General features: G+C 38.2%; 1 protein-coding gene across 4 annotated transcripts in view; it reads left to right on the top strand.

Moving 5' to 3' along the window:
• The window catches only part of SPIN1 (spindlin 1), a 56622-nt gene that overhangs the window by 742 nt on the left and 39594 nt on the right, over positions 1-16286 (top strand). Inside the window, exon 1 of one of the 4 annotated variants that reach the window (XM_085041774.1) lies at positions 10-229. The exons of 2 other annotated variants lie outside the window; for them this stretch is intronic. The gene's annotated coding sequence lies outside the window, so the exon portion shown is untranslated. One more of the 4 variants, XM_085041771.1, reaches the window with a different exon arrangement.

Here is a 16286-nt window from a genome sequence, read left to right as displayed (position 1 = left end):
GAGGCGGGAAAGCGGGACGAGGGGGGCGTGAGGGTGGCGGGGGAGCCGGGGCCGCGGGAGACAGCGCCGGCGCGGTGTGTACGCGCCGCGCTCGCTCTGCGCTGCTGCGATCCTTTGTCTGCTGTGCCGCTTTCCCCTCCTCCCTCGCTCCTTTCCTCCCTCCTCCCTTCCCTCTCCCTCCCTGCGTTCCCCTCTCTCTCCCAGGCTCCCAGCGCTGCTGCAGCTGCAGGTTTGTAAATACTGGACCAACACACACACACACACAACATGGCTGACGCTCGCCCTGCTCCTCCACCAGGGTCTCCGCCTTCTCCCTCTCTCTCTGCTGCTTAGCCGCTCTTCCGAGCAGGCTTTTGTTTCTTCCCCCCTCCCCCTTCATCGCCCATCCAAAAAAAAAAAAAAAAGGAAAAACAATTCACCCTCCTTATTTGCGCGCATGGCGGGATTTCAAGGGTAAGGATCCTCGTTTTAGAAGCTTTCGCCTTTCGTTTTGCTGTTTACAACAAAATGAAACCTAAAATCAGAGGTGATTTGGGAACCTGGGAAGGCCTGGGGCGAGGGAGGGAGGGAAGGGGGGGGGAACTGGGTGAGCCCCGCTGAGAGAGGCTTGACTGGAATGTGCGTATCTTTTTCTCGTTTTGTGTGGGGGGAGGCTGATGCACCAAAGTGCTGGCAGAGATGAAATACTGTGTTACACTTGGTAGAATGATCTAGGGCCTTTTCTTTCATTTCAGGACATAATTCGGTATAAGGGATCAACTCTGTACAGCCACATTAAAAAGATCTGAGCTAGTTATGTCGGTATAGGCATTGTGTAGGTAAAACCCGTAGCACAGGCGTTTTGGATTTTTTGCATTCCCTGTTACTATCTTAAACAGCTTGCAGACCATGGAATACAAAACTGGAATTTATACTTGCCAGGTCTTTGTGTTGCTAGTTTTCTGTCACAGATTATTTTGCCCTTATGGTGACAAAAGCACAAACTGAAGCATTTCCTTTTTCCTAAAATGTGTGCTTTCAGATTTTTAATTTTGGTTTTTGTTGTTTTTATTGTTTGTTTATTTGTTTGGTGTTTTTGTGAAAACGGCATGGCAATGTGAAGTTAAGTGAGCTCCCAAATGAAAACAAGACAGCATGCTTTTGACCTCTTTACTAGTGCAAGGAAAATGCTCAGTTCAGTACCCTCCACCTCAGTTATTCAGAGCACCCCCTTCTGGCTTTGATAAATATGGCTTATTTTTTTGCTTCTTGTGACGTAAAACCGAAACACTTGAAGGTAGTTCAAGCGTATCTAAAGTGATCTGCCATGGAACGGTTTTATTTCTAGCTTTAAACTTCAGGGTGCATGCTGAAGATGTGAAGACATGATACTTTCTATTATATTTGCTTTTGAAACCTGTTACTGTAATTCTCAGTAAATGTTTAATTTGTCAAGGATCATACTTGAAGACGTGGTCTTTATACACATGGATAGGCATAGTTTCTGAGCACTGCTCTTAAGTAGCAAATGTCCTAGGTATGACGTCGTCATCTACTTTGCTTTAGAAGCTTCTAGTGGAGAAGCATTGGAGTGGCATAATCATACAGCTTTTATTGAGATAGAAATAAATACTACACTTCAATATAGGAATTAAATATAATATATTAATACTTCTTTCTGTTACTTTTTCCATCCCCATTATTAAGCATCGATTGTGGAGAAAATAATATATAGAAACAGTTTGCCACAACATAAACCTTAAGAGGAGTCATCCGAGTTACAAGATCATTTTGGAATGTGTGTCTACGTCATGGCTTCTGAGCCAACTGTGTTACTTCTCGATGGAAAAGTCCAAGCAAAAGCCTGTAGCCTGATACATCAGTAGATTCCTGCAGCAGTTACTTTTTTTTTCCCCCCACAGTTTTCAGTCTAAAGGCAATATTGCCTAAACTATAATAGTTTACCAGTTGTAGTTAATTTGTCATTCCTTGTGATAACTACTGGATTTTGAAATTATGCTTACTTACTAAAAATGTGAAATGCATTGAAATAAGCAGCTCCTCCCTCAGAATAGGCCTTTGGATACCTAAGCCAATTCTTAGGCTGAAGAGCAAAATAAACAAAATTAAAAAAAGCTATCCACAACACATCTGTTTAAATAATGGATCACTTAAACGTAGTCACATTTAACTCTAGTACACTGGAGTTTTGTTGCTAGAGCTGAATTTTATTCTGTAAAATTTGTCTCTATTTCATTATCTTTGTGAAGTTTAGTGTCTTTACTTTTGCTTGTCATTGTATTATTTTCTTTGACACTCAGAAGATTTTTCTTTCTGTCTTGATTTTGTTGATTTAGTCAAAAATCTATATTGTGGGCCTTTATATCCCAAAAGGAGCAGATGTAGTTGAATAACTTGCCATATCTCTCCATCTTCACTAAGTGAAGACACTCCAGTGTTTTTGCCATTGTGAGCTAGGCTGTGTTCAGCCAAATTAAAAACCTGATATTAGTAAAATCTTCTTTTCGAAAACTCTTTGGCAAATGAGACTGAAGAAGAAGACGGCAAGAAAGGCAGTCTCAGTGATCAGCTTGCTGGAAGAAGTTAGAAATTAACCATTTATTTTAACCAGGCATGCTTTTTAATGCGTTTTTAATCAAATCATGACTCAGTGTAGTTCTAAATGTATATGAAATTACCAAGTAGGATACAGTCCTAAAAGTAATAAACACTCTTAGTACATCTTATTCTTCGGTACTTCATATTTTCTCAGTCTGAGTATTCTTTCACCCTCTTGCTACCCAGTATCTTTCCTTGCTATCTGTTTCCAGGCTCTGCACTCTTTGACATATTCAGATCTGTAAACCTAGCTGATGGAAGAACTGTTGTAAAGCATGTGTTAATGTAGTGCATAATTTGCTTAATGTTTGACAAATGAAAAATTTTTAGAAGGATTCTATTTACTGAAGCAAAACACCATTTTAAAACTTTTTTTCCTTGCCTAAGAATGAAGGATTTTGCAGTAGACTTGTCATTCCATTTTGTCTTTTCTTGTCCGCTTGCCTTTCTTTCGCGAGGTAATAGAAAGATCAAACTTGACTTCTTGATGGTATGGCATGAGAATATGTTTTCATAGGTGACTAAAACTGATTCAACAAAGTGGTTTAGGAAACCATCTTCGAAAGCTGTTCATTGAAGCTGAACCAAAACAGAGAATGCTCTTACAGAAAGTTGTTTCCTGTTGTATGGTTAGATAGCTTGTTTCTCATGGCAGGTGTGAGAACATTTTTTGGTTTGTTGTTTTTCTCGTGTTCTGTCTCTTATTACTCTTCAGAGGTCAGTGGTTTTATGAGGGAAGGGTGAATGGTGATCTTTCTTGACACTGGTTTTCTTAATGAGTACTTCCTGTATAACTAGATATGTCCCATTTGCTGCCTAGATGCTGTCTAGATCTCATCATGCCACCTGCCTTAAAAGAATGGGGAATATGGCTTTGGTTTTTGAATACGTAGGCTGCTTCCATCTACATCTCTGACATGAATATATATTGAGATCTTTAAAACAGTTCAGTTAACTGGTCTGTATTTAGCTATGAACAGTTGATTCTAGAGACAGAGGGACCTTATCACTGATCCATTTCAAACAATGGTGAAATAATTTGCTGTATTCACCATGTAGAGGTTGAAGTTAACTTTCTGTTACAGAGTCAAATGTGAATTTGCTAATGGCATACATAATTCAGGAGATGAATGGATTTGGCTGTTAGTTTGTGGAGGATCGTTCTACAAAGCCAGGTTATATTTTTTTATTTCTTTCCTATAAAGTATGTTGTGAAACTGCTGTAAATCTATGTTATGTGAGGTCTTGGATGACTGGCTTGGAAACTTTACTATTGTAATGGTTCCTCAAAATGAAATGTATAGAAATAGTTGTGATTACCTGTGGTGTGTACTAGCTGTAACTGTTATCTAATCATATTTTAATTGTTGCAGTTATTGCATTGTGGTTGAGATGTTGTCGAAATATTTTGATGAATTTTTTTGAGAAGTGCTTATAGAATAAGTGTTATTGACTGTATAATATAACCACTTGCTAGTAGATTTTTATAGTCTTTTTGGTAAGACTGTACATCTCTAGGACCTGATTATCTCTTTGATTAGGTTGGGGTTTTTTTTGGCTGATTGGGGTTTTTTGTGGGATTTTTTAATGTTATTGGGGAATATTCCAATACGGTATTCACGTTCTGCACCTACAAATACTGGTGAGAGTAGGTGCTTATTTCAAAAGCAGTTCTGTGGATTTCAGTGATTTATTAAATACTTGACTTACACAGAATGGGTGCTGAACTTCAGAGCTTCCATTTAATGTGGTATTTTGAACAAAATGGAATTGTATCCATTAGTTACTGCTTTGTGGTATAGTAAGTTGTTCTAGCTGGTCTATGCCACCATGCTGAGGTCTGTAAAATGTCACCAACATAGACTTCCAAAAAAAAAAAAAAAAAAAAAAAAGAGACATATACAACAAAACCAACACGTGAAACCCAGCCTCCCAACTATTTTCACCCTGAACTTCTTTTACTCCAAATTAAATGTAAAAGAGAACTTTGCTAGACTTTCTTTACCCTAGGTGGATAAGGACTGAAAGATTCATTAGATTGTCAGACTTTTGATTTATTTGATTTATTAAAATAATTATTTGTTTTAGAACTCTTTCAAGTTTTTCTAATTTAGTATTTATGTTTCCTACATGGAAATCTTTCTCAGTATGGAAACCAAAGCAGCTCAAGTCCAGTATATTTTATTATCTTGTGGTTTCAGCTGAGATTTTTAAATAGGGAAATTTTCAGCTTTCTACATTCAGTGTTTCATGAGCCAAGTAGCACAAGAAAACTCATGTTCTAGAATAGTTCCCTAGTGAAAATTCTGTAAAGTTTTGTTGATAAACTTTTCTAGGTACCTTGACAAACAATGTTTGCTAAAGTCTAGAGCTATGCTAAGTGTTCTTCTAGTAGACAAAGGTTAGGTACCTGTAATGAACTGGGAAGTATTATGTGTGTTCTGCTGAATGTCTGTAACTTATTTCTGGTTTTAATTGTGGACTTAGAAATGTCTGCAGATTACCCTATTTTTCTTCAGTTTTTTAGGAATGATAAAAATTAGTAAAAATAATACTTCAAATATGGAGGTTGTATAACTCATAAAATTGTACCTGGAAAAGAGTTAACTGACTGATTCTGGACAGTTGCTTTCCTGCCATGTTTGATAACCATGTATGCTTTGGACAATGAGCTAAACATCACAGTGAAACTAGAATGAGGTCAAGCATGTTAGAGATGAATTTACTACTTCTTTCTCACAATGTTCCATTTGCAGAGAGCTTTGTTGAATGGATGTAATTTTTTCTTCAGAAATCTGCTTCAGAAGTTCTTTGCCTTAATGGGGAATGATGGCATACAAACTCATCGTTGTTTTACTGTCCATGGAACTGCAAATGAGATATCATGATGCTGAGATTTTGTGAGATATGATAGGCCAGATTCTATGCTCTGACAAGCATCCTCCAAAAGCAGCTTAACAGTAGATTCTGACTTTGATGTGACTTCGTGTAAATCTGTTCCTGAGTACTTTTAGGGTTAAGGGATATGCAGCTGTTTAAAATACTTAGAAACCACAGATTGTTGCATATTCTTAGTTTTATGTTGATAAGGAGAGCAGCTGGCCTCTGGGTCATCTCTTCTCAGTGCTGAAGGGAGAAGTGAATAAGCACAGAAATCTCTTTCAGTTCCTAGTCTGCAGGAGTACATCTCAGGTGAATTACATATCTGTCTTCTGCCCCTCCATTTTGTCAGTACAGCATATGTTTTGTTAGGTGCCTGACAAAAGACAAGAGGGTAAGCAGATTTTCCTATCTGTTTGAGATGCAGGGAGTTTCACTCCTGCCTTCAGTTATACCTGTGTTTACACACCCGTGTGTCGCTGTTGGACTGCTAGCAGAGAGAGGAGTCGAGACCTGTCCAGTGCTAGAAAAGGTCTGATTTTATTATTTATTAACAATTTCTGTAGACATCAGAGGGCTGTTCGTATTGGACCAATTTCATCCTCCCCCAGGGACTGATTGGTCCAGGTGTGAACTGCCTGTATCCAAAAGGCCGTTTCAATAACATAAAAGCTTTATTTATAAAACATAGAAGAAGAAGAGAAAAGTTCGCATGGGAAAAGATCTGTGTTGCCACAGCCGTGACTTGTATGGAAAGAGATGAAACAGGATAATGTTACTTCATGCCACTAAGGATATGTGGCTGTATTAACAGTGGATGGAAAGTACATTGTCAAATTCTGTAACCTTGCTGGCTAACCAGGGTGAAATAGGCATTGCATTACAGATAGTTTTAGGCTAGAGACTTGAAGAATCAAATTTACTTAGATTTGTTTGATGCAGGATTTTTATTTTTCTCTTAGGTATAATTTAATTCAAGAAGGAACAGTGATTTAATTCAAGAAGGAAAGGTGTGAGTAAATGTCTTAGTTTTCAGTTGTACTTAAGCCTCTAACCATATTTCTAGGAGACTTTATATTTGGGTGGGGGTGGTGCAGTATGAAGCTGACATCAGCGTAAAAGACAGAGGTGTGGTTGTTCTTGTGTGTACTTGGATTATCTGTAGGACAGACTTCTAGAAAGCATCACGTGCTTTTATGAGGAAGGATATCCTGCTTCCTGAGCTCCTGTTTGCTGGAAGATACTTCACTTTTCCCTTCTTCAATTTTTATTTTTCCCCTTTTCTGTTGACTAGACGCAACCTTGTTTCAAGAACCACAAGACAATTTAGTCCTCTGCAAATAAGCATGTGCATTTTCAAAAGGGAGGAGGGATCTGTGATTTTTGGAAGGATTGCTATTGTTATTGTCAATAGCCAGGTTGATGGCAAATCTAAGGAAATACATGTAAATGTTGGTGAATCTAATTCAGGTCAGATACAAAATTTTCTGGAGAGAAAATAAGATTGTATAAAGTGGAAAAAAAAAAAAAAACACTTCAGTTACCTGCAGCCAAAGTTCTGCCTTCAAGTTCTATCATAATTAATTTACTTTCTTCTTTCATTTCCATTTGTGCTGCATGCACGGTGGAGTGGCTTCAGAGCAGCATTTTTGAATACTGCTTCCCATCGAAGTTTAAGAAAGGAAAGTGCATTTACTGTGGGTCAGACATGGAATGGTAGGGAACAAGTAATTCCAAGGTGATTGTCATTCCGGAAGCCTTGACTTCTTTCTTGCCATTATTTTGCTACCTTTCTGCAACTAGAGAATGAGGACAATGTAGTGTTTTAAGTCAGCTATACTCAAACACATGCAGATGTTGTCTTAAAGTGCATTTTTTCACAGTCTGGTAAATGACTTTCCAGAGTAACTGAAACAGTTTGTCATCTTCTTAAATACTTTAGGATCTACTAATCAGTTTCTTGAGTATGCAGATACCAGACAAGAATCAGAATTAATATTTTGTGCTTTTGTCTTCTGTGTTTTTGTGCAAAGTACAAATGGTATCAAGATTGTGTTCTTACATATCTGCAGCTTTTAGGGAGCCGCTGTTTTCACAGTTGATCTTCTCTCTCTGTTGTCTTGCTCCTCACCAACACACACACACACACACACACACACACACCCCCCTATTCAGGATGTGTTGTGTTTTTTCACCTAAAATGTGAAAAATCTGTATGCAAGCAAAGAAGATACCATGTTATATCACAATGCTGATTCTTCTCATCCTTAGAGAAGAGTGTATGATTGGCAGTTTGGTAAGTTATCATTGTATTTGCTGATGAATCCTGTGCTGACTGCAGTATTTAAATTAATATTGCAAATAGATGATAGAATTTTTCTACAGCTAATTTCTCTCCTATTCTTTTAAAGTAACAGTTTTGGTTCTTTTACTGACGCTCCAAATTTGTAGAAACCAGTGTAGTTAGCTGCAGCAGAGCTCATGTAATGCTGAGTTTTGTTTTCAGTGACTTGCTGTTATGCAGATTTGCAACTTCGACATCTCTTGCAGCTATTCACCATTTAAAGGTGATAATCTCTTTAGGCCAAGATTTTTAGACAGTGGGTGAATATACTGTAGTTGATCTGGAAAGCTGAGATCTCATTCTTAGTTAATAGCCATGACAAAAGACCTGCCATTCTTAACAGCACTTGAGTGCTGTTACAAACTGTTGACAAACTGTTTCAGTGCTTTAACACTTAACAGTGTTTTCACTTAAGTGGTTTACGTTTCCATGGTAAACAGTAATGTAAATGCATTTGAGAACCGGTTTAATAGAAAATAAGATGGCTGAATAGGTGAAGAAAATAGGTAAGACAAACCCAGCTTATGACTAGCTGCTCAGCTTTTTTAAGCTGCATATTAAAGACAAGAGATAATTTTCCCATGAATCCTTTTTTCAGATTTGTTTTTTCATTTTTCTCTCCCGATCATTGCAAAGATAGGATGAAAAAAGTTACTGATTTGAAATTGTCTAATTAGGTCTATAAACTTTTCTTAAAACCAGATGTGTAGTGAGAAATTTGTCTATGCTTGGAATATGAGTTGGTATCTCCATCAGTGTGAATGTGCTTCAGTTTGCAAAAATGCTATTGCTTGCTCCTTCCTTGCAGTAATTCCTAATAAAATTGTCCATTTTCTTCTGAGTAGAAGAGGCCATAGTTTATCAATAATTTCACTCTAATTCCTCTTCCTACTGTCAGATGATTTAAGAAAGAGAAATTTTTATTGGAATAGAGGCAATCAGTGTTTGTGTCCAGTGCAAACCAAATTTAATATCTAACTCATTAAACACTGTCTCTTATGGCTGTAGCTACTGTGATGTTGGTTATGGGAGAAGTTTAGATGCATATGTCTCAAATCTATGAATAAATAAAGTTGCAGCAGATCTTGTAATAGTTTTGGTTGTATAGAAAGCTAATGTGGGTGACTATTTTATAACCTCATTCCTTTTCAGTGTTTTGTGGTCCTGCTTTTTTTTTTTGTTCCTTTTTTTTCTTCTTTTTTTTTCCTTCCTTTTCCTTTCCTTCCTTCCCTGCCTTCCTCCCTCCCTGAATGACTACTTATTTGTCAATACCCTTACTGGTTACTTAGGTTGGGGTTCATAACAGTTACATTTTGACTTTCTAATCAATGCTGGGAATGATAGCTTTTCCTAATAAGAATTTGAAATGTTTATGTGCTTTGTTACTGGTAGGTGGTTGCTGTATTGCACAAGTATTAAGTATTGATACATTAATTGCTTGGCTTACTCTGCAGAATTTGGACATAATTGGTAAGAATAATGTCTAAAGCATGAACTGTCACCTTTGAATGCAGGAACAAAATATTTACTGTGGGCCTTTATTAATAAAGTTATAGAGGCATGCTGCATTAGAGAGAAAAAAAAGTTTCAAGTATATCAGCAAAATTGGTCTTGCAAAACTATTTGATGTCACAAATTCTTACATTTGATTTAGGATTTTTTTTTTATGCCTAGGTTTTATTTAGTGTTGCAGTGGCATCTTCTCAGGGTACTCAAAAACACATCAAAGAATAATTTGGTACTTAGGATGCACAGACTAAAAAGCTTGCAAGTGGTCCATCAAATGACAGATCATCCCCCTGTCCTTAAAAATTATATGCTGCTTATGTTCCCTCAATATTTGAAGATGTGTGTAGCAGCACCGCTAGCCCGGATTGTTGAGACCTGGTTGTTACGCACTTAAAATGCCAGTTACAAAGATCAGCCAGCCTTTTAAAGAGATGTAAACCCAAGAGTTTGATTTGCCGTGGTTAATCAACCTAACAGACTTACAAGTGCAGTAACCTACCACTCCATTACCTTCTAACAGCAAGGGTAGGTATGTTGCCTTAGGCTTGCTCTTCCAGAATGGGTGAGTGATCCTTTTGGCTCTGGAGCAGTGCTTCTCTGACTAGTGCAATAGAAATTAAACCGAGTCTTATAGTAAAGACTGACCTAAGTATACTTTATGAGGAGACGTGAGCAAAGAACGGAGAAGTGCCTGACTTTTTCAAGTGGACATTTCCCTCTATAGTTTTCAGAGACCTGTTGTAAATCAAATTGAATTCAAATTCAATTTCAGTTGCCAAACCAAATTGAATAAACTTGCTAAGAGTTGTAATAAATGATTTGGGTCAACTCTGTGAGTATGACTAACAACAAAATAATTGCATTTACCACAAAGTTGTAGCAGTGCTGTAGCACAGTGGTGCCACAGTGATTGTACAGTGCTGCTGTCGTATCTCGAGCAGCTATTATTTTTGTGCATGTGTGTTTTGTTTTGTTTTGTTTTTATTAAAAAAAAAATTCATTTAGCCTGGCCTTGAACACTTCCAGAGCTTCTCTGGACAACCTGCTCCAGTGCCTCACCATCTGAAAAGAGTTTCTTGCTTATACCTAATCTAAACCTATTCTCTCTTACTTTCGAAGGCACTTCCTCTAGTCTGTTGCTACTTGCCTTGGTAAAAAAGTATTCTTGTAGGTCCTCTTCAGGTACTGAAAGGCCACTCTAAGGTTCTCCCAAAGCCCTCTCTTTTCCAGGAAGAACAACCCCACATGTCAACCTGACCTTGTAGAGAGGTTTTCCAGCCTTGTGATCATGAACCAAGAAGCTAACCTGGTTCATGTTTGCCATGATGCAAAAGTGTGCAACTTCAGGCAATTACACAAGCCTGTGACAACTTGTTATTGTGGTGTCTGTGTGGGTTCTTGCCCTGTGGTTAAATGCAAGGTTATTTTCAGTAGACTGAATGATTAGTAGTGGGTTAAGATCTACTTTTGCATAGAGTGATGCAGAGAAGGTTATCGTGACTTTGAATAAGTACTAGATAGATGTCTTCTTCAGATTTTTCAAAAAGGCATGGAGGACCATGTAAGTATCAAATAATCAGGCTGTGAGTTAGAGCATACATGAAGTTAAATCAGCAAGTATTTGTGCATTGCCTGTAAGAGGATACTTTGAAAAGCAATCATTGGACTTCAGAGTCTTGGTATATTGTGCAAAGTCATAGGAGGAATTGTAGCAATAATAATAAATAATAATAAATAATATCTTCATGTTATTAAGTATATTGCAAACTTTGCCACTGTTTTTAAAGCTGTTTGGCTAAACTCTGGTAGCTGCTTATGATGATTCCACAGTGGAAGGACAGAATAATACTGAAATTGAGCCATGTCTTATGTTAGCGTAGGCACATAATTCAGTAATAAACAAAAGAGGTTGTGCTTATCCATGTTGCTTGAGAGAAGAGTAGATGAGCTTTAAGTCTTTTAAAGTGTGCTATGTGTGTCTTTATTGTTCTCATACTAAGGTGTGCATAAAGTTGAAGTAGTGACCAGTTTTTTTGTTTTCAGAATTAGTTTTGCTCTACCATTTGTATGTATAGCAAAACATAAATTTGTTCTTAGTCATTAGACCTGGAAGTTTACGTTGACAACCATATTTGGTGTGTTGGGTTTTTTGGTTGGTTGGTTGGTTGGTTTTTTAATGAAGCTGTTGTAAGCTCATTTGGCATGAGTCAGTTCTCTTATTCTGTCATTAACTTGATTGCTATTCAGTAGAACATCCAAAATGTGTGTTCTTAATACCAGATTTCAGAAATTTCTTTTTGCATTTTTGTGTTAAAATTTTGGAATTTATTTTTTGAACCAAGAGAGAAACAAGGAATTCTTCAAAGGGCAAAAATATCAGTGAGTCCTTTAGCCAAATATTTAATCTGGTTGTAATATTGCCTACATGGGAAGCAGATCGAATAAGAAACTTACTACATTTTAATCAGCTTAATTGTAGTAGAATGCTTTACTTTTATGCAGCTTCACTGTTGATAAGCTTAAAAAAAAGAGACTAAGCCTGCAGGGTTTTCTGAAATAAGTTTCTGGAGAGCTTAACTTTTTTTGCTTTCTGGGTTATTTATTTATGAATGATTAGAGTCTCAGTCCTACAGTTTTCCTTGATCCTGAAAGTTGGTGTGAATTTCAGAAACCTAATTGTATTTAGTGATAGACTAAACTTCGTAACTGGAGTTAAGGGAGCCTTTTTAAATTTTGTTTCTGCATTCTGGATATGACATGTGTATGTAATTTTCTACTTCCTTTTACTTCATTAATCTAATTTTTCTTTAATTTATTACTGATTTTGTCAGTGGGTTTTTTTTTCACCCATGCATGCAGATTATTAGCGGTTCCCTTTCAGACGAAATCTTATGCCTATTGTTAATTGCAATCAACAGCTGATGTCTGGTTTAGTGACTGTATAGTGTTATCATTACTACTTACTTGTAATCAACCCATATAACATGGGGCTTGGCATTTAAAAATTAGTGCTTTTTGGGTGTAAACTTCATAACCACTGATGTATGATGCCTTTAGTAATGGCATCATATAAATGTTTTCTGGCCTTTTTCTTTCTCTGAAGAATTTCAGGACCATGTAGAGCAACACATAATTAAATAAAATTAAGAAAGTTTTAGTCAGACGTTCTCTGTCTCTTTCCAATTGCTTTAAAGGCCCAAACAATGGAAGAAGATTTTATTTGTGAACTATTGAGCTGGGCCAGCAAAGATGATAATCTTTTGCAGGTTCAACTCTGTTCATCAAGCAAAGATTGAGAACTTTTGAAACCCGCACAGAGCGGGGCTAATTCCCACACAACAATACTGGATTGAATGTTCCATTAGTTTCACTAATGCCTTTTATGTGAAAAAGTAGGAGGAAAAATAAATAAAGCATTATTCAAGTACATATTCTGTTGAAAGTGAAGTCATTCCCTTTTTACTTCTTTGTGCATTTTTTAGATCCCACAGGTAGAAAGACCAGCTGGCCTTTGGTTCACTTACTGGATAGGAGAGGGGGAGGATGATGCAGTTCTGTACATCTGCACTTGCAAACAGTGTATCACGTGTAACAGGTGTTAGAGATGCCAAGCAAGTTCCTGAGTTCAGGGAATGGTTAATAATTTGCTGGTTATGTTTTACATAAAACTAAGTATAAATGTGTTTTTTATGTTGCCTTCACTCTGGTGACTTCTGTTCCTGATAGTTAATTTAAGGCTGCAAGTTGGGAGGTTCTGGAGCTGTGGGCAATTAAATAGTCACAAGTTTTACTGAAGCATAGTATGTCTGATTATTTACAGAATTTTCTGGCAAACAATGATTTTCCCAGAACAGTTTGAACAGAAGTATCTGCCACGAGTGGTTTGGAATGATGAAAATTTGTCTGTAATTATTTCAAGGGATTTCTTACTTTACTTGAGGCTAATGTAAACTCAATAGAACTAGCAATCTTCTAGCACATTTTAGGAAACAGATTAAAAAATTAAAATTAATTGTCCCCCATCTTGGATCATTTTGCTTATTAGAAATAACAAGGCACATTTTACTGCTGATTGCCTGAGCGTTGAAAGCTTCTACCCTATCACTGCTATTAAAACTTGTGGAGGCAAAGTAAAGGTCATTGTGTTAATTTTTCTGTGCTGATGATGCAGGTATTGAGGTATACTTGTAGTATGTGGTGAGTTTATGGGTGCTTGTGTATACAAGAATGTCTGTCTGGGAATTTGTTGCTACTTTATCATTTATTCATTGTGTTTTTAGAAAACCCACTATACTTTTGCTCCATAAGGATCTGTAACTTCAGACAAAATCTAAGTGATATCTTAGAACAGAAGTTTTTTACTTAAATACGGTGAAGTATTGTGGGGGAGTTGTATCAGAAAAGACCTTGTTTTCATCAGTCAGCTAAACTTCTTCTGGTGAAAACATGCCTAATTGAACCTATCCTTATGGAAGCTGTAAATATAAGCAATAAATTGTAGGTGCTTACTCAGAAGTAATTTTTGTTAAGAAGGTTAGTTTCTTGAGCTGCAGAAGGTGCTTATAGGTAATGACTTGTTACATGATCTCCTGAGTTCTGCTTAGTAAGTCGTTGGATTAGTTTTCAATTAAGTTCCATTACTGATTTGAAAGAAAATGAAAGCTTGCTTACAGAGAATAAGTTTAGGCAGTGTATTTTAAAAATAAAAATAGAAAGTCTAGATAAATGGTAAATAGAAAATAGAAGATTTGGAAAATTTGCTTTAGTTATAAATTTAACCTACCATCAAGTAGATGTAAAAAGATCATAATTTTGAGGACTTTTAAGACCTACTTCTCTAAGGTGATATTTTATTATGCATGTCACAGGAAGGGGAGAAACTTCTTACTACCTGTCTTTGAAGCCTTTGCTGTACAGAGTAATACAAGAGTTGTTGGAAAAGCTATAGATGAATAACGTAGACATTTGAGAAGACTGTTGTTTTGTTTGTTTTTTTAAGTTGGTAACTTGCTTTTTAAAAGCTACTAAAAGAAAATGCCGCTAAAACTAAATCACAGAATTATAGAATATGCTAAGCTGGAAGGGATTCATCAGGATCATCATGTCTAGCTTCTGGCCCACTGCAAGACCATCCCCACAAATCACATGTGTCTGAGAGAGTTGTCTGAATGCTTCTTGTGCTAAACAGACTTGGTGCTGTGATCACTTCCCTGGGGAGCCTGTTCCAGTGCCCAAACATTGTCTGGGTGCAAAACCTTTTCCCGATATCCAATATAAGCTTCCCATGACTCAGCCTCATGCCTCTTCCTCAAGGTCTGTCACTCGTCACAAGAGTGAAGAGGTTGGTACCTTTCCCCTGCTTTCCCTCATGAGGAAGTTGTAGACTGCAGTGAGGTCTCCCCACAGTGTCCTCTTCTCCAGGCTGACCAAACCAAGTGAACTTGGCCAGTCCTTGTAAGGCTTCCCCTCCAGGCCCCTTATCATCCTTGTGGCTCTCTTTTGGGTGCTCTCTAATAGCTGAATGGCTTTTTTTAATGTCGTGGCACCCAAAACTGCATGTAGCCATCAAGGTGAGGCTGCTCCACTGCAGAGCAGGTCAGGACAATCCTCTCTCTTTCGTGGTTGGTGCCTGATGCACCCCAGGACACGGCTTGCCCTCCTGGCTGCCACGGAACTGCTGACTCATGTTCAACTTCCTTTTGACCAGGACCCCCAGGTCCCTTTCCATAGTGCTGCTATCCAGCCTCTTGTTCCTCAGTCTGTACACACATCCAGGTTTGCCTCAGGTGCAGAACTCTGCACTTACCCTTGTTAAACTTCATAGGGTTGAATGCCTGCCTCTTTAATTTGTCATTATGTCTCTCTGCCCTCGAGGGAATCAACAGCTCCTCCCAATTTAATGTCCTTGGCAAACTTGTTTAGTATCCCTTTGAGTCCTGTGTCCAAGTTGTTAGTGAAGATACTGACGAGAACTGAGCTGAGGATGAAACCTTGTGTTCAGTTTAGTTAGTGTAGAGGGGGTTTGATTAGGAAGTTCTTTGCATAGCAGGTTTTTTTATGGTATAAGGCTACATGGATCTTAAAATCACAGAATTTGAAGGGACTTTAAAAATCATCTTGTTCTAACACCCCTGCCATAGGCAGGGACACCTTCCACAAGACCAGGATGCTCAAAGGATTTTCCAGCTTGGCCTTGAACACTTCCAAGGATAGAGCATCCACAAGGTTTCTGAGCAGCCTGTTCCAGTGCCTCACCACCTGTGCAGTAAAGAATTTCTTCTGATACCTAATCTAAAACTTACCCTGTTTTGCTTTGAAGCCACTCCCTCTTGTCCTGTTGCTGCTTGCCTTGGTAAAAGCCTTTCTCCAGCCTTCTTGTAGGTCCTGTCACCAACGCCTTCTCTTCTGGACCAAACAACTCCAACTCTCTGAACCTGACCTTTCAGAGAGGTGTTCCAGCCTGTCATCAGCTTAGTGGCCCTCCTCTGGATTTGTTCCAACAGGTCATGTCTGTCTTGTGCTGGGCTCCAGAGACCTGGATGCAGTATTCCACATGGGGTCTCATGAGAGCGGACTAAAATGGCGATACCACCTTCCTGGCCTTGCTGGCCACACTGCTTTTGGTGCAGCCCAGGATGTGATTGGTTTTGTGGACTACCAACACACATTACTGAGTTATGTTGATCTGTTTCTCATCTACCAACACCTCCAAGTCCTTCTCTCTGTGGCTGCTCTTCAACTGATTGTCTGCCCGGTATCTGTATTTGTGCTTGAGATTGCCTCAACCAAGGTCTAGTGCCTTGCATTTGGCCCTCTTGAGCTTCATGAGTTTCCCACAGGCTCACCTTTTAAGCCTGTCCAGACCCTGGGTGGCATCCTTTCCCTCCACCATGTAGACCTCACCACACATCTTGGTATCTTCAGCAAATGTGATGAGGGTGAACTTGATCCCATT

The sequence above is a fragment of the Lichenostomus cassidix genome, chromosome Z (assembly GCF_008360975.1).
Source record: "Lichenostomus cassidix isolate B80296 chromosome Z, HeHo_3.0, whole genome shotgun sequence".
In the NCBI taxonomy this organism is placed as follows: domain Eukaryota; kingdom Metazoa; phylum Chordata; class Aves; order Passeriformes; family Meliphagidae; genus Lichenostomus; species Lichenostomus cassidix.
This window is presented reverse-complemented; position numbering and strand designations above follow the sequence as displayed.